Raw genomic sequence first — 18,560 nt, forward strand, 5'->3', positions numbered from 1 at the left:
AAGCCATCTTATAACAAAGATCTGGGGTTTTATTAAATTTTAGAGGCAGTGCTGAGACACTGTTGAACCTTGTCAAAAGAAGTCAAGATCAAAATGATGCCTGTTGAAGATAATTCTTTCTGTCTTCTGCCATGTCCACTGAACTGCCTGAAGTTTAGAAACAGGAAAGGGTTTCAAAAGTCACTGTAGTAGCTGGTGGGAGCTGGGAGTTGGGGAGAGAACAGTTGACCATGAAAATGGGTACATGGAAGAAGCTTGAAGTTAAACAACCAAACAGACAAATAGAGTTAAGTGTGATGGGTTAAGGACAGAGACAAATGGCCCAAGGTCCCAAGGGTCCAGGAAGAAAACAGCTACCCTCTGTGGAGACCTACAAAGGCTGTGTGGGTCTCTGGCCATAGGGCTGGAGTTTGTGGATGGCCAACATAGCCGTGTATTCACTCATTCTCTCACTCAGCTTTTACTGAGCCCCAAGCATTTCACTAAGCACGACAGTACACAAATTTATTACACAAATGAGCCTCTGCCCTCCAGGTGTTCACAGCCTAGAGGAATATACAGACAGGTCAATGAACAGTTACACCAGGTCTCTTCACGGCTATCATGGGGAGCTGAGTGCAGGGTCCCAGGAGCCTAACCAGGTCAAGTGTGGGGGTGGAAGTACCGGCCCCTTTGGGTGCTAAGAGCAAGTTAGACCCCAGTCCTCACTTCTGTAGAGCGGTGGCTGTCTGAGGCTCTTCCTCTCACACAGGGCTCTGATGCTGGTGCCCCAGGAGGTGACGCTTTGTCTTTACAGTAACGTCCATGTCAGTACAAATGACCTGAACAGACCTTTTCCTCAGGATGCACTTTGATAAATGAACACAAAGAGACAGAGACCATCAGGCACAAAAGAGTGAGCATGGCATGTTGAGGAAAATAGCATGGAACCCGGAGCACAGGGCAGCCCCAGAGCCAAAAGCTGGGCTTCTGAGACTGGAAGGTCAAGATGCAGGAGGGCCTTTGCGCCAGTCAACAGGTTAATGTCATACTCTCTAGGTATCTCATGACATCACATGACAAACACGATTTCATTTCAACCTGGCAGTGTCTAAAAGGATCTAGGCTTCTAATTTTCTCTCTTGCTGCCATTTGAATTCACCAATGGGATGTATGCAATTCCAAAGTCTGTGGACCATGGACTTCCATGCTTCTGGATCCCCTCCCTGAGGGTCTCCGTTAACTCACAGAGGTGTGGTAAGTTCTGGATGCTGCTCCCCCACCCCAGAGTCGCTTCTTCTCTTAGTGCTGTGGCCTTTGCACCTGAATAACACAAAAATGACAATCTGCTCAGAATTTCACGTGTGCTTAGCCCAGTGCCACATAATAGGGCTCCCTCCCGCTTTCTCCACCCAGACTTTTCTTTAGTCCCGTGGGTCTGGTTCTCTCTGCTAGAATTTATTAATATATTTTCCCTGCTGCTCCTTCTCCTTTCAGAAAATCAACCGTTCATTTTTTTCTCTCCTAATTCATTACCATTTCTTTGAAAAATGGCCCAAATTTCTCTTCCTGGTTCTTCCGCATGTGATTCCATTATGTCTTTCCAATCACCTGCACAAGTATTTCTTCAGTGCCCATTACAGACATTACTGAAGAGGAGGGCGTTGTTGGCTTAAAAGCATATACAGATTTACCTGGAAACAAGCACAACATCCAAAAGAAGTTACACGGTAAGGATCAATCATCACTTAAATGAATATTGCCAGTACTAGCTATTCTGGATAAAACAGTCCAGAAAATGTTTCTGGTGATTTAGTTTTAGTTCTCTGGAGGCAATACTTGAGTCAAGGATGCAGGAAGGAGAAATTATCTGGAAAAATCAGGAATCGCTGGTAGAGGTTGGGGAAGTGGGAGAAGAATGGGAAGGCATTCAAGAAACTGCATCACCAAACCACCTCCCCCTTGGGTAATGGGAGCTCAATCCCATGGACATATTCCAGAAAAATCACTAAATATGCACCTCGGAGTCATCCCACCAGGGGAAAGAGACCTGGGATATTAGCTCACCGATTTCCAGTAGCAGTCTTTTGAGGATATTCCAGAGGGAAGTTAGTTCTTTGCACTTTGCTGTCTGTGTTGACGGTGATCATCCTTCACTTTGGAAGGAGCTCTGGGTTGGCATGATGCCTACTCCTACAGTCCGATAGGAGGCCAGCTGGAGCAGACGGAGGAGGCCCGGCCTTGGACGGTGGCTGGCACTGACCACGTGGCTCAGTGCCCCGGGCCCGTGGGAAGGCTGGCATCCTCTCCTTCCCCTGGTTCCCCAGTAGCTGTCAGGGGCTACAGGAAAATCACCCCAACTTCCAGGCCCACAGCTTTCTCTCTCAGGAAAGACCACAGGGTCTTCTCACCTCTGAAATTTAGTGAAAATTCGTTTAACATAAAACCACCAAACAAGTCTCCTTTAAAGACATTATCTCACTCATACTCCAAAGTGTATTTTTTCTCAGTTCTCCAGGCTCCTCCTCTCTGGATCTCCGGGCTCAATGCCTGCCACACTGTCAGACTGTAGAACTTGTGCTGCCAGGCTTGGAGGATTAAAACTTTGAAAAAAAATACGAGAAAATCATTTCTGCAGTCAGCCACCACTCCACGTCTCTGTGGACACATCTGTGCGTGCACAGTGATCCTGTAATCCTTGCCGATCCAGGCATGGAGGTGCTCTTCCAGGAGGTCAGTGTACCCTCCGCCACCTGCTCCCCTCCAGTCTCAGCAAGACAAGTTGTGCAGAGGCTTTAAAATCACAAGGTCTTTTCTTTGCTGCTGGCTCCATATAGATCTGTGCCTCTGTCACCAGACACCCAGCAGGTTGTACCCGTTCTACACCGCATCCCGAGACCCACTCTGCAGGATGCAAACATCACCATGAAAGGGCATATTGTACTTTGGAGCAAAACTATATTTTCTGCACTAGTTAAATATGTCTACAGTCTTGAAGTGGGGTGGCAGAGATTGTGTGGTTTTTCCCAAGTCCACCTCCTTTCCTCCAGGGCACCTGCAAGACTATGTTTCCAGCCTCCTCTGTATTTAGGTGTGGCCAGGTCACAAAATCCTGAACAAAAGAATCCTGGAAAGTGATAGATGCCACTTCCAGAAGTGACCCATAAATCTCCATGCCCAGATGCTCCAAAGAAGGCAGAGCCCCCAGATGGAAAGAACCAGAGGGAAGGGTGCCAGTGCACAGAAACGTCTGACTGAGCTTCACTTGAGTGAGAATATACTTCTTTTGGGTTAAGGCACCAGGATCCTGGGGTCTTAGTAGTTACTGCATTAGTGACAGTCTGCAGGAAACAGATGGCACTCTTAAAATCATGACCAAAGGGAGTTTGATGAAGGGTTATTTATATGATAGGGCAGGGTTAAGGAAAACTGAGGGCTTAAGGGTTGCATCCTATGGCATGCAACACCTGGAAGCTGTCACCTCCTCTAGGTCTGAAGGATAGGGGAAGGAGCTGTTACTGGAACCCAGAGAGATCTGTAGCTGCAAGAGGGTGCCTCCAGGGAGCAGCTGGGCTCCTGGAGATCACGGGAAAGTGAGCTGTGACGATGAGCACCTCACTCACTCTCCCCACCTGTGGATACCCTTCCTTCCATTGACAGACCCAACTCAACACTGGAGGACAAGGGAGCCCATTTGATGCAATTTGCAGAGGGGGTCGCAAAATGGGTTGAGAGGGGTGGAGAGGAAATCTGGAAGGGGAAGCAGAACACACTCTTAGCACAGTTATTTTAAACAAGTCGGAGCAATTGTGCTTTGCCCCTGGGTCCTGACAAACTTGGTGCAATCACAGTCTTGCATTTTAATCTCTCATTTCTTCTCTCAAGTGTCCTCTCCTTCTCTTACCCACTAAGAGGCTCAAGTTGACCCATAGGTCTATGGCGGATCTTCAGTACTTTATTCCTGTTGCAGATGGCCTTAATGCAAGGAGACTCTACAAACCATCAGTAAGTTTTCAGTTTTCTCAAGTAATTTCTAGCTCCTAATCTTTCTTTTCAGCTCTCACTTCAATTAAATTCAACTCTCATCTAGTGTTCGCCCATTCTGTGTTTACAGGTATTGGGTCATCCACAGAGATGGGTAATCCTAGATGGCTGACGTCACCTATCTATTCCCCAGACATGTAGTGAGCATCTGTGCATAGGTGTTAAATAACACAATTAACAGCCTGCCTTATGCCAGCCTCTCTGCTAAGCGTTGGGTTAGGTACTTGCAATTAAAATCAAATAAAACATAGTCTCTCACCTTCAGGGGCTTGCAGTCAACAGCACAGAGTGAGAGGCCATGAAAACCTTTAGAGTCATCTTGCCCTGGGTTCTGACTTATCCCTGTTCCTCTTAGCTGTGTCATAGAAAGGGAGTTATGCATATTCTTAGAGTTCATAATTCTCATATGGTGACTAGTTGGGGGTAGCAATACCTTAATGAATTGGTTGTAGAATTAAATGATATAGAGTGAATATACATCCTCCCACATAGCAGATGCCCACTGCAAGGAAAATATTTTCATTAGTTGGGAGATCAGGAGGAATCGACTGATGTTTGCTGCAGTCGATTGGGTAGAGGTGCCAAGCCCAGCAGACTGCAAGTAGCCAGCCTGGGAGTCAGGTAGGGCATCATTAGGGAGATGGCCACTGCCTCGAGTTTTGGAGGTAAGCATGAATTAGCTGGAGGAAGGAGCAGGGATGAGAGAGGGCTGTTCCTTTACGAAGGATAAGGGGAGGACGTGAAACATCAGGGGTCACCATGGCCTGATCACACCTACTTTGAGAACATGAGTAGAAATCACCTTAGATCATGGTGTCCACTAAAATAGAGATGATGGCGAAGGGTGAAGAGAATGCAGTAGGAAGCAATTGACGTTGAGTGTATAACCCGGAACCTTCAGAGGGCAGAGCTTTGCTTTGCAGGTCTGAGTCGTTTACTCTTGGAGTCAGCTCCTGTGAAGCTAAGGCTGGACAAGGGTGAACAGGCCCTCTAAAGTTCACTGTACTTCCAGAGACTCAAGTCTGCAGCAATAAGAACAAGAGGTACTATACTGAAATGACGGGGAGGGATAAATAATAGTAATAATAATAAAATCAACTAATACTTTTAAGCATGTGTTATGTGTTATCTCCAACTGCTTTATCTGGGTTATCTTATGAGGTCCTATTTGGTCTCTATTTTAGAGTTGTGCGTTTTAACAGTCTGCAGTTGAGGCATAGCGAGTTTAAACAATTTGACCAACCTCATGCACCTGCTATGGCAGAGGCAAGATTCATGTCCAGAACACAGTCTGCTACGCATTTTTGTCAACGTTCTGTTTACATAGATTGTGGGTAAAAGGGACAGGCACCCTCCCTGCGAGGTTCCTTGGAAGGGACTGATGGGGAGAGCAGGTAATCAAACTGATTGAGAAGGCGTTGAGCCTTAGGAAAATCATGAAATCTTAGCCAAACTTCCAGCCAGCACTTTCAAGGGCTGCATGACCAACATGGAAACCACTGCTGCTGCAGGTGTGTGGACAGAGATGCATTCACACAGAAGTTGATTTAATTCAGCCGTTTAGCAAACATTCCTTGAGTGCTTACGACATGCTAGGCGCTGTGCTGGGGAATCAAGATCGGTACAACCCTCCCCTTACCTTCAAGGAGCTCACACTGTAGTGAGTCCTGCAAACCAAGATCTCTGCCCTGCCTGCAGGGAACGGTGAAGGCTGAAGACAGTGGGACCTCCTCTGCAGGTAAATAACCACAGGGCCTTGAAGGCAGCAACCACAGCCGCTCATCGTGGAGCCTGGACAGGTGTCTCTTCCAGGAGTGAACTAAGGAGAGCACAGGGACACAGGGATGAAGGAAGCCAACTCAACTTTCAGCCCAGAGACAAGGAGAGCAGAGAGCAGAGAGAGGAGGAAAGACAAGGCAGCAGACTATGAGTAATTAATGCAAGAAATGCTATCCTGTGTGCAGGTGCAGATGGAGGTTCTCAGGTTTAACTGGAGTTACAGTGGCCCTTGCCAATGGGGCCAGCCTGGGAAGAAGGCGACACAAACCAAAAGCAGGCCCCTCATTGCAGGAGGATAGGAGCGGGGCTAGAGGCCAGAGGGAAAGAGGCAAGACTCATTGGAGAAAGGGGAAGGGAAAGGAAGTTCATTATGGAGCCATCTGGACATCACTGCGAGTATCTGACCGGTGTTTACTGCTATTTAGATTGCTTTTTAAATCTAGCAACAGAAAATAAAGGGATATTCCACGAAAGTTCTACCTTTTAATCATGTTGAACCTGGGGGTCTTTTTCATGCCTGATGATATTTTCTTTGCATGCATGAGAGACAGAGGAAACCCATCCGTCTAGCTCATACCTCTGCTTTCTTGCTCACTAGGTGCATCCACTTCTGGCTTTGGCCTTGGCACCCTTGCTGCAGAGACAGAAAAACCAGCTCGGATTGCCTCTAGCCATGTCTAAGCAGCTCCAGGACTTGAAGGGGACTGGGATCCTTTGGGAAGCCTGCCATTCGTCCTCTCCATCACATAGACCAAGAACAAGCACCCCTCCCTGCAAAGAAATGCCACACACGTGCTGGGGAACCATCCCCCACAGTTGTTGAAATGCAGTTTCCAGCAAAACTAGTCTTGTCTTTTGTTACTTTTTTCTTGTCATCTCTCTGTTAAGTTGCTAGGAGAATACACGTTTGAAACGTGACACTGGTTTTCACGTCCCTCAATCAGTGTTCCTGCTGTCTTCCCGTGGATCCTACCAGAAGGCCTAAGCCAGGGAATTACACGCTCGCTGTTGCTGGAGTAAGTTAACATCCATGAAATGCCACGGGAAGGGTCTAGGCGCCTTTCTGGATGCTTCCTTCTGATACATTCTGTGCAGAAATAGCTCCTGGAGGCTCACCTCGAGACAGACTATGAGTAAAACCTTATTGTTTGTCTAATTCATCTCCCCACCAATTTCTTTTAGGAACTCACCCATCAGCTCTGTTCCACAGCTACCTCTCCATCTATTTCAAAGTGCAGCTAGACATTGTATAACGCTGGCTGACAGATAACATGCAGACTCCTCTAGTCCAGGGCGCTGGCTTTGTTGCCCACCCCCCTCCCCCACCCCCCACCGCTGCCCTGTGGTGCCAGGTGAGGCTCCCTGGGCCCTAAACTGGAGGCATTTTGTATGAGGATTGGCTCGGGGGTGGGTCTTGCTTGTAGTGACAGGTATTCCTGCTCTCCTCTGAAGCCTGGGGGTACAGGAGAGAAAAAGGATGGTGCAACTGGTTAGAGCCATAGGAGTCTTAGGAGAAGGAACTAAAAGAGTCTTTGAGGATGATAAATTAGCATGTGATGTGCACCGGAAACTGGTAACAATGCCCCAAGGAAGTTAGAATTAAGATTTGATATAAATAAATGCTTAAATGAATAACCTGATTGCATAATGGAGATCTAACCATGTTAATAATAATTCTAACAATAGTAAAATGAGTAATAAAAAATAGAAATAAAACCAATCCTAAAAAATCACCGTCAGGATTTTAAGAAATTCTGAGAGCCAACATAACACAGCAGGCTTTCCTCCATGGGAGCTGTCTATTTTTCCTATTACGTGGTCACGGGGGCATCCCCCAACTTTAGGGGCATGTAGAACTGTGGTTGGGATTGTCTGCTCTAGAGACACAATGCCACTTGCTGGCTGTGTGGCTCAGGACAGTTACCCAGCCTCAGTTTCCCTGCTGTATAGTGGGGATAACGATAGTCACACCTTACGGAGTCATAAGGATCACTGAGGTAACGTGCGACAAGCAATTAGCAGTGATATCAGTGGTATTAATCCCTCTTGCTCTCTTTCATCCTCCTTCTCAGAGCACTTCCCAGTATCCCAGTCAGACCTGGAGGCCTACCACCTGCCCTCCCTCTCCTGACTTTGAGGTCGACATCTGGTTCTGGAGAGCACGGCAAATGCTGGGATTCATGTCCCTCTGAGGCCCCCGGGTTCTGGATGCCCCTTGGGAAGCACGCATACCTGGAGTTTCCCGGTGCATGAGACTGCACAGGCTCAGAGCACCTTCCTCCCTCCCAACTCAGGACGGGCGCTTCTCCACTCTGTGCCTCGGGTTCCCTTCTGCACAATGGACCAGGATAATGTGAAGGTGGTGAAGGAGGCATGGGTTTTGGGACAAATGACTCCTTCAGGAACAGTTTCCTACAAATAGAATCATTGACTCAGTCCCTGGGAAGTTCAACAGGAATTTCCGCAGCCCTTCCAGCCAGAGCACAGCCAAACCTCCTCATGTGATTTCTTTTCCCCTCACTCCATCTCACAGAACCTGTGAATATGACCTTGTATGGCACAGACGTGATTGTGTTGTGGATGTTGAGATGAGGCATCTATCTTGGGTTATCTGCTGGGCCCTGAAATGCCATCACATGTCCCTTTAGGACAGAGGCAGGTGTGCAGAGGACAAGGCCACGTGAAGATAGAGGCAGAGATTGGAATGATGCTGCCCCAAGCCCAGGAGAGCCACCAGCCCCTGGAAGCTGGAAGAGACAAGGAATGGCTTCTTTCTAGAGCCTCCAGAGGGAGCGTGGCCTTGTTTGCACCTGGATTTTGAGCTTCTGACCTCCAGAGCAGTGAGAGAATGGATTTCTGTTGTTTTAAGCCACATAGTTTGAGCTAATTTGTTACAGCAGCCCCAGGAAACTAATATGGCACCTCTCATACCTTCTGCAGCAAGAGGCCCTGGCTTCCACAGTGCCCAGCGCCCACTTTGCACTTCCTGGATTGCTGTGCACGGTGACGGACACTGATGCGTCAGCGACATTCTGTAACCTGTCCCAGAGTGCTGTCAGTTGGATGGGACTGAGGCTTCCAGCTGCTGAGATATTTCAGAAAGGAGCTACTCAGAACAGCACGTCGCCCTGGCCACTTAGGTGACCACTTGGGATTTCACTACTTACAGATTTCTAGAATAGCTAATTCCTGTGAAGGTGGCTTCCGGTGTTGTACTTAGGTGTTCTGGGGATCAGAAGTCTGACATGAGTCTCAGTGGGCCAACATCAAGGTGTCTGTTCCTTTCTGGAGACTTCTGGGGAGAATCCTTTCCAGCTTCTAGAGGCCACCCACATTGCTTGGCCTGTGGCCCCTTCCCCTGTCTTCAAAGCCAGAAACGTCACATCTCCCTCTGATTGACCACAGCAGGAGAAGAGTCTCCGTGTATAAGGACTCATGCGATTAGACTGCATCCACCTGGATAATTCGGACTAATCTCCCAATTCAAAGGCCTTAACTTAATCACATCTGCAAGGTCTCTTCTTGCATGTAAGGTCACACATTCACAGATTCTGGGCATGGACATCTTTGGGGGCCATGACTCTGCCCACCACAGGCACAGGCACTGATACAGGCATGGCGATGGCAAAGAGAACACCTGATATTATTGTGGATGTTTGGGAAAATTGCTGGAGACACTTGAGGTGCCCAAGTTGCCAAGCACCCAGGGATAGGTCCCATCCTTGTCCTTTCCAAGCCCCAGTTGGGATAAGAGCACTTCTGACCTGGATGTCCCTGTCAGTCATTTTGTTGCCCAATATATTTCATTGGATTCTCTCCCTATCAAACAGCCTTGGTCTGCTTCTTGGACTGGCCCCGGTGTGTCCAGCAGACAGGGCCAGAATCAAAAACGGCAAACGGGTTTGCCCTCCGTGACCTTCTCTTTGGTCTCTCTATTTTCCTAAGTTGGGGGTCTTTCCAGGCCCCAAGCCCCTCTCCTCCCAGAATTGGGACTCATCTCCTGGGGGCATGTACTCGTCTATTTTTGTCGGTTTTCATCTGCAGGGGCTGCAATAATTTATCAATAAGGTAAATATGGAGGCTGTTTGGATCCTGTAAGGATACAGCTAACTTAGGAGACCCCCTCTCCCTAAAATGGAAACCACATTACAAAGCCACATGTAAAACTGCAATTTGAAACAGAGAAGAACGAGACTGGATAAGCAAATATTAAAAAAATAAAAAATAAACATCTAAAATGTAGCCTATCTTAGAAAAAATACAATTCCCTGTTAGGACACTGAGACACGTGGAGAGTACTTCTACCTTTAAACTGTGGAAAATCCGACTTCACGCTTTCACGCGTATCACATATGACTTCAGGATCTGAGCAACAGAGAATCATTTCCAGCTTTACACGTAATTTGAAAAGTCATTCTATTGCCCTCACCTCTCACTCCCTTCAATTGACTTTTCAGAAAATAGAAAAGGAACCTAGACTTTTACTTTTAGTTCAAACAATAGCCACTTTCCTGAGCTATTCGTCAGTGTCGTTCCATGTAGGACTCAGAAGCGGAGACTCAGAATTCAAAGCTGTTTTCATCACGTCGAAGAAAAGTGGGTTGCCTTCTTCTCACTTTGCTAGAGCAGGACAGCAGAGTGCGGAGGCCGTATTAATGAGGGATTAGGGGAGGATTGCAGAAGACGAAGTTCCTGAGGCAGAGGAAATGTCAGAGTAAGGCTGGGACATTTGATGGTGGCAAAAGTCACTTGCTGAAATGCCATGGGTCATATTTCCAATACATAAGAAGGTAGCTCATCGCCTGCCACATGAGGATGAGAATCCATGATTGTTTCTTGCTGGATGAACGGTGGTAAACACAACAGCACCTCAGTGTGCCCGTGTCATTATTCTGCGGGGGGGACTGCACTGGGCTGTGAAACATGAGAATTGTATTTTATTTTTGGCATTGTGGTGTGACCTCATGGACGTATTTGAATTTCTCTCCTTCCATTTCAAAGTCATTCGTGATGAGCTTTACCCTAATGCCTATCAGAAGAGCTTGGTTCCAGGAGACAAGCAGGGGACAACTTTAGCTGTGACATCAGACACACCCTGTCATCTTAAAGTACGATTCGAGATGCATGTAGATTTGTGTTAACCCAACACCCACATGATAATCTGTCCTGGTTTGTGGACTTCCCCGAAGAGTAGCTTTCCCATCCTTCTTGACTCCGCCATTGTTTATTTCCGCTTCTTGAAGTTGTATGGTGACCCTGATCTTCGAGAGTCTCAGCTGAGTGAGAACAGGGCTCAGAGTCAGGACCCCGGGCTGATAGTCCAGCACTGCACTTCCTGACTGTGTGATTTGAGGTGAATTCTTTGGTTTCTAGTTAGCCATATACCAATCTATAAATATCTAATATGCATGATAATATTTGCCTGAAAGTGTTGTATTGACAGTAATTAGGGTGGTGTTTGATGGAACACTTAGTATTTCCACAGTGATTCAGTGCTGGAATCAATTGATATTCCCAAGTCCTCTTTCATCCGATTTTACAACCTTTCACACAAGCTCCCCGAATGCAAACAAAGCACCATCTGGTTCTATGAGTGTAGAATTCCTCGCTAAGAAAACAGAACTTGTGTAGAGTGTCAGATGGAGATGTACTTTAATTTCTCCACTGGATGTTGGTGAAACGCTGAGGAAGGGGCTGCCTTCCCCAAATCCAACTTCGTTCTTGTAATACATCTCATGAGAGGAGAGCTTTGTTTTGCCTGATGGCTTTCTTCTCTCATTCTTCACTTTAATAGGCAAGAAAACTTTGCTAATATGCAGCAGAATTATAACTCATAGGTTTTTTTTTTTTTTTTTTTTTTTAAAGATTTTATTTTTTTCCTTTTTCTCCCCAAAGCCCCCCGGTACATATTTGTGTATTCTTCGTTGTGGGTTCCTCTAGTTGTGGCATGTGGGACGCTGCCTCAGCGTGGTCTGACGAGCAGTGCCATGTCCGCGCCCAGGATTCAAACCAACGAAACACTGGGCCGCCTGCAGCGGAGCGCACGAACTTAACCACTCGGCCACGGGGCCAGCCCCCTCATAGGTTTTTTTTATATTAACATTTTTTGTAAATGAAGTTATGCACCTGTGCTGGTTAATTTCTGTGACAGCTTGGCTGAGGCATGAGTGGCCCAGATAGTTGGTCAAATATTTCTCTGGGAGTGTCTGTGAGGGTGTTGTGGATGAGATTCACATTTATTTTTATTTTTTATTTTCTTGGTGAGGAAGATTGTCCCTGAGCTAACTTCTGTGCCAGTCTTCCTCTATTTTGTATGTGGGGCGCTGCCACAGTTTGGCGTGGTGAGTGAGGTGCAGGACCGCACCTGCAATCCCAACCAGCAAACCCTGGGGCCACCAAAGCGGAGCATGGAAACTTAACCACTACCTCACCATGCTGGCACTGAGATTAACATTTAAACTGGCAGGTTTTTGGTAAAGTAAGTTGCCCTCCACAGTGTAGCTGGGCCTTGTCCGATCAGTGGAAAGCCTGAATAGAATAAAAAAAACTGGTTTCCCTGAGCAAGAGAGAATTCTCCAGAAGATGGCCTTCAGACTTCATCCGCAACACTGTCTATTCCTAATTCTACAGAAGATTGCCTTTGGACTAGAACTGGAGCTTCGGCTGTCTGGTGTCCAGCCTGTAGGCCTTCTCACTGGAACTACAGTACCTGTTCTTCTGGGTCTCCAGCCTGCTGGCCCACCTGCACGTGTCAGACCCACCAGCCTCCATAATCACGGGGCAAATTCTTCATAATAAATCTGTTTCTTTCTGTATATATATGTGTTTATTTGTATATACACATCCTATTGGTTCTGTTTCCCTGGAGAGCCCTGACTGATACAGCACCCCAGCCAGACAAAAAACTCCACTAAACATTGTTTGTTCTTATTCATCAGTCATTTCAATGTGCCTCATCTCATATCCTGTCCAATTCAAGAGCTTTACAAAATGCAGTGACTGGCCCAGCGCAGCAGCAACTCTGAAACAGCAAAGAGGGCGCAGGGAGTGAAAGGCAGGGGGGATAGGAACAGGATGCGTTTTGCCGTATTCCTATGATCAGTGAGTGCACAGAAAATAGGTTATTGAGAGTGTTAATTCTATAGATTTCAGTGGCCTTCTGTGCGTGTTTTCTTTTTTAAAAAATCATGCACTTATAAAAGAGAGTTAATGTTACACTTTGGCTTCCAAACACCTAAAGCACTGAGCTCTCAGATGCTCTCCTTTTAAAACAAATAAGCAAAATAAACAAAAATAGTCTCTTTTGAATGTTTCAAGAAGTTCCTGGCAGATTGATTTAAATGAGGATCATATAGTCAGTGATGAAATCCTGACACACAACTATAAAAATAGAGTAATCTAAATAATGTGACAATAAGTAAAAATTTTATGTATCTATTCATATATATATATACACATAAATGTGACTTTTACATAAGTATTTAATATCTGTAGGAAACAGACACATCTGATTATTGACATCTCTCTCAGGGTGGAATGCGTCTGACTGAACATGGAATCTTTGATGACGGCACACGCCTTGCCCAGGGGAGATGCTCAGCAACTTTTTATTAAGGGGAATATCTATGATTTTCCAGTGTTTTTCATGGTTTTTTTTTTTTTTTAAACCATAAGTATTAGGAAATAAGAAGATTTAAAATGTGTATTGTAAAAATATGTTAAAATGTTTTCAAACCCATTTTAGATTTACTTATACAGGTTGATTTAGTAAGGAAAGCAGATTCAATCTGACAGGGACTCCTTGACCCCAGGTGGTGCACCTGCCTCTGGCTGGCTACATGACCAGCCAGAAGGAACGAAGCAGGAGACGACAGAAAGCTCAGAGTAAGTCTAGCGCCAGGAATGCGAGGGCACCTTCCGACATGCAGCCTTTGCAATGGGGAGACAGCAAGGCCACATTTGTGATCTGAAGGTGGGGAGTTCCCACAGGCTTGGGCAGAAGCAGGGCTGGCCACAGATCATACAGCTCCAATTGGGCCAATTCTCTTCCCTCAGGACAACCAAACCCCCACTCATGTGTAACATTTAGAAGAGGTGCCAGTGACCCAAGGGCTGGCAAGGGAGAGGAAGACATTAGATTCATTGCCAAATGCATTTCTTTTCCATTAATGTAAATAGATGTCTCGTCGCTGCTGGGGGCCGTCGTCCATGGAGCTGCTGAGGCAGTAGCCATTCCTGGGCATGTCGTCCACGTTGCCTCAGCTGGCTGGTCACAAAGAGTGGGTAAATTTGTACACACAAAAATCTTGTCTGTAAGATTTTATTTGGAGAGCATTACATTATTGATCAATTTGGGGGAAATTACCATTTTTCTAGTATTGAATTTTCTAATGTATTAATTGATGAATCTGTCCATTTGTTTATATCTGACTAACTTGTTAACTAGACAATATGTTATTTAGGGTTTTCCACCTATGTTCCTGAGACAATTGATGTGTAATTTTCCTTTCTTGCAATGTCCTTTTTAGGTTTTGGCATCAAGTTTAGGCTAGCTTCTTAGATCAGTTAGAAACTGTCTCCTCTTCTCTGCAAGATTTTGTGCAAAGTTGCTGTTATAATCCTTTCAATGCTTTTAGAGCATACTGGTGAAGTCAGCTGGACCTGGAGTTCTTTCAGAGAAGGTTTTAATTATAGATTAAATGATACAGGACTTGTCTCATTTCTGCTTCTTTTTGTGTTAATTTTTAAAAAATCTATACCAAGATATTTTAAAGTGAATATTAAATGAACAAAGATATTATAATAGTTTTTTTGTCTGACTTTTAGATATGCCAAGTTTATCTTCCTTGATATTGGTTTGCTCTCTTGAGTCAAACTGATTCAAAGCTGGGCTTCAGTCTTTGAAAACGTTGGTCCATTTCTGCTTTGCCCTTACGCCTCAGCTATACCACTTCAGAGATCCCGACTGCTGATCTGGGACGTCCACCAAGGACTCTCCTCCTTGACAAGCTCTGAACTCCAGTTTGGGCCCCTCGGGTCTGTGGGCTGCCTGAAGCTCTGCTTACTTTGGAGTCTCTGCTCTTTCTGCCCGTTGGCCTTTCTGCTCCTGGGGTTCGAGATCACCAGGCCATTCCTACTAATTAACAAATGTCCTGAGGTGAAACACTATGCTGACTGCTGGGGCTATTCCTGTGGTGTTTTCCTTGTTCCTCTCATCTTGTCTTCTCAAGTCCTCAAAATCTAGGAAGCTCTCCGTCTTTTATGAAACTCTTCTATGAGACTCCTCAATTTACAAATGAAAATGAGGAAGACCCCTAAAATAATTCAACTCTCTCCCTCTGAAAGTAAGGTACCATCTGAAGAATTTGCCATCTTTGGAATCAGTCTATACTATTATCGTATGCCATTTTCTCATTCTCACAGTAAGAAGAAATAAATAGGTTTAGTTACTCACTCTATCATTAGGAGCTCAGGGTAAACTAAATTTGCTTTTTATTTGCTTCAAAGAGATGCATTAAGTGGCGTTTGTGAATAAGTAGAGGTTAGGAAGAATTTGGAATACAGTTGAGAGGCAAAAATAAAAGATTATTTTCACCTAGAAAATTCTGTGATTTGGAGGCTGGAGATGGGATTAGGGAAAGTCTATGTCAGTTGGGAGAGTTTTTTCTCTAATTTGTGTTTGGCAGGGTTAATGATCTGAAAAATGTTGCGATAATTATGAAAGTAAGAAAGAGGGACCCGTCACAGGATGCAAATTGCCGTATTCACACAATCACACAGTACTTGCTACACTCACAATGACCATTATTCACATTTTTATACTTTTGCCTGTTTTTCACGTTTCAAAGTGGCAATTTACTTCTCTGGCAAGATGAGTGTTTTGGTTAGTGTAAATGCTAATGTAAGTTGGTCATAAAGAAAAGCTGCCAATCACAGGCTCCCAGAACTTAAAATGAAGGCAATCTCTTACACGGATGACAAGGCTTTTTAAGGAATTTCCAGGACATAACTGCTGTTTTGACCGGATAAGTTGGTGAACCACCAGTGAGCCCTGAAGCACACTCTTTACAGCACGTCGTGCTGAGTACCAGTAAGAAGAGCTTTCTCAAAGCCTGGTCACTCCAATCCGTTTCAAGAGACTTCCTTCCTGCCCTCTCCATGACTGTCAAGGTCAACAATGATCTCCAGGTCACAAATCCCACTCACGTTATTTGACCCCTGAGGCACGGGCATGAGTGCCCAGCGTCTCCTTCTCTGCCACACACTCCTAACTTTCCTGGTTCCTCAGTGGCAGCTCCTTTACAGTCTTTTTGCAGGTTTTTCCTCCCCTACCAGGTTTCTAAATCTTTAAATGCCTCTGGGGTTAGTCCTGAGCTCTCTTCTATTCTTTTCCTGTCTCTACGACATTCGCCTAAATGAGTTTGTCTGAGCTGCTGATTTTAAATATCACCTGTCAATCACTCCCATGCATCTGAGTCCAGTCTTGACCTCGCCTCTGAGCTCCAGACTCAGTCACTTGGTTGGAGAAATAATGAAAGCAGTTGGATATATAATAATCACCTGACAGTTAGTGTTTTTAGATACTATCTCCTGAGGCCCAGCAGAAGGACCTAGAAGTTGAAGTTGTCTTTCTAGGACTTGCAATGGCTTTTTACTGAGCTCCGCTTCTTCCCTAACCCTCAACATGACTTCAAATGGATGACTCTGGTGGTGATGGCTCGCTGTCTTCCAAAATTCCTCTCCTCTGTTAGGGGGCATATATCAAACCCACAATTCCTAGCCTCATGTGCAGGTAGGTGTGGCCTATGACCGAGATCTTATCAGCAGAATGAGAGCAGAAGTGATGAGAGTTCCAATGTGTAAGATGGACCATGTTCTTAAACATGTAAGACTTGGCAACTATCTCCTTCATCCAGTCAATATTTATTGAGAATGCAATAAACAACTGTGCTAATTGCAGTTGTTTGAAGGGGCACCAACATCTAAAATGAGCCAATTTATTCCCTGAAAGCAGTGCACTTGCTAGGATGATGTATTTGACTACAAGGTATGGCTGAAACTTTTAAGTGGAACAAAGAATGCATAGAAGAAAAATAAAATCAAGTATTGGGTTAGTGTTTATCATTATAATATATCTGTGGCAATTGGCGTTGTAGAGAAAATTAGCACAGTGTAGTCAAAAAAGTACCAGCGACAATGTTCCAACTGAGAGAAAAAATCTTGGTTCTGCTACTTCACAGCTTGGTAACCTTAGTTAATTCCTCACCGTCTCTGAGCTCCCAATCTCTCCACTGCAAACGGGGACAATGGTGCCCACCGAGAAGGATTTGTGAGGGATGTTTAAGGAAAACCAGTAGTTTCCTCTACCGTATGCGCTGAATGTTCCAACCACACACTCTACAATCCCTTGCTGTTCAGAGTAGTAAGTCTGCTGAAATTTCAACTACTTAATCTTGGGTTGTATACTTCTGAAAGATAACTTTTAGCAAATACAGAATTGTCAGTCCAATTTCATTTTAAAATATAACAGAGTTATGTGTTAATCTCTTCCCTGGAACAAAATAGTATTATTTGAGAAAGATGGCTCCCAAATTTGCCCTCTTTCATGACACAGATCATTATAATTGAAAGCTTGCTTGTTTTTGTTCAAAATTACATAAACAGACAGGCAAGGCCAAGAGCCCTTGACATACATAAAAATCATTACATTTTCTTCTTTGTTGTATGATTTGGGTATCTGAACAACACAAGTGCAAAAAATAAGCATCTCAAAAGTTGATAGAAGTCCTAGGCAGCACGCCTTGGCTGTGGACGTCGACAGCCACTGGATGTCTCCGGCCAGGAGATTGCAGCCCGCTTTGCTGTGGGTGGGTGGGTGGAAGTGGTCTGGGGTGGGCAGCTAGGTGCTTTGAAAGAACGTGTGCTCTTGGACTCAGTGAGGGACACACATGACAGATATTTGAATTTGGTATCAATGCCACATCTTGCTTCTGCATCTTCATTGACGCCTGGTGTTTATTAAGTTTGCACATGCAGAGGGATCCTAATTATCAGTGTCGTTTTTACTAAAATGAGTATCTCTTTTTCCTTTGAATGAGGGTCAAGTGGGCTCCTGGCTGCAGAGGAGACAGAAAGAATGCTCCCTTTGTGATGTAAATAACATGTCAGGCAGTCCTGGAGCACAAAGCGGTGGGACCCCCACCTCACCCTAGTCTCACCCTCTGGAACCTTTGCATATTGATGTATAAGAGAGGGGCAAAGGTATAGACGTTGGTGGGACACAACCAGACCTCCCAGTACCCTATGCCTGGCAGGAACAAGGGATCAACTGTACAAACGCACAGAATGCCAGGGAGGTCTGAGACCTGCATGAAACAGAGAGGAAAACTCCCACTTTGAGGCGGGATTGTGATAAGTGCCCAGGCCTTGGCCCCATCAGCCCTGCTCTATGCCTGGCCACATCTCGGCTGTGAGGGCCTATATAAGGTGCTGACCATCTCTGAGCTTCAGTTTGCTCATATTCAAAGTAGGGACCACAGGTTTGCATCCAGAGGGTTGTGACATGATCCAGCAAACACAAAATACTTAGGTCCTAACATATGACACGTGTGTGAGTTTTCTATCACTGCATATCAAATGATCACACACTCAGAGGCTTAAATACACACACACACATACTATTTCACCATCTCTGTGGGTCAGGAGGCCAGGCACAGCTTACATGGGTTCGCTGTCAGGTCTCACAGTCTGCAGCTAAA

This window comes from Equus przewalskii, chromosome 20, assembly GCF_037783145.1.
Source record: "Equus przewalskii isolate Varuska chromosome 20, EquPr2, whole genome shotgun sequence".
Taxonomy (NCBI): Eukaryota; Metazoa; Chordata; class Mammalia; order Perissodactyla; family Equidae; genus Equus; species Equus przewalskii.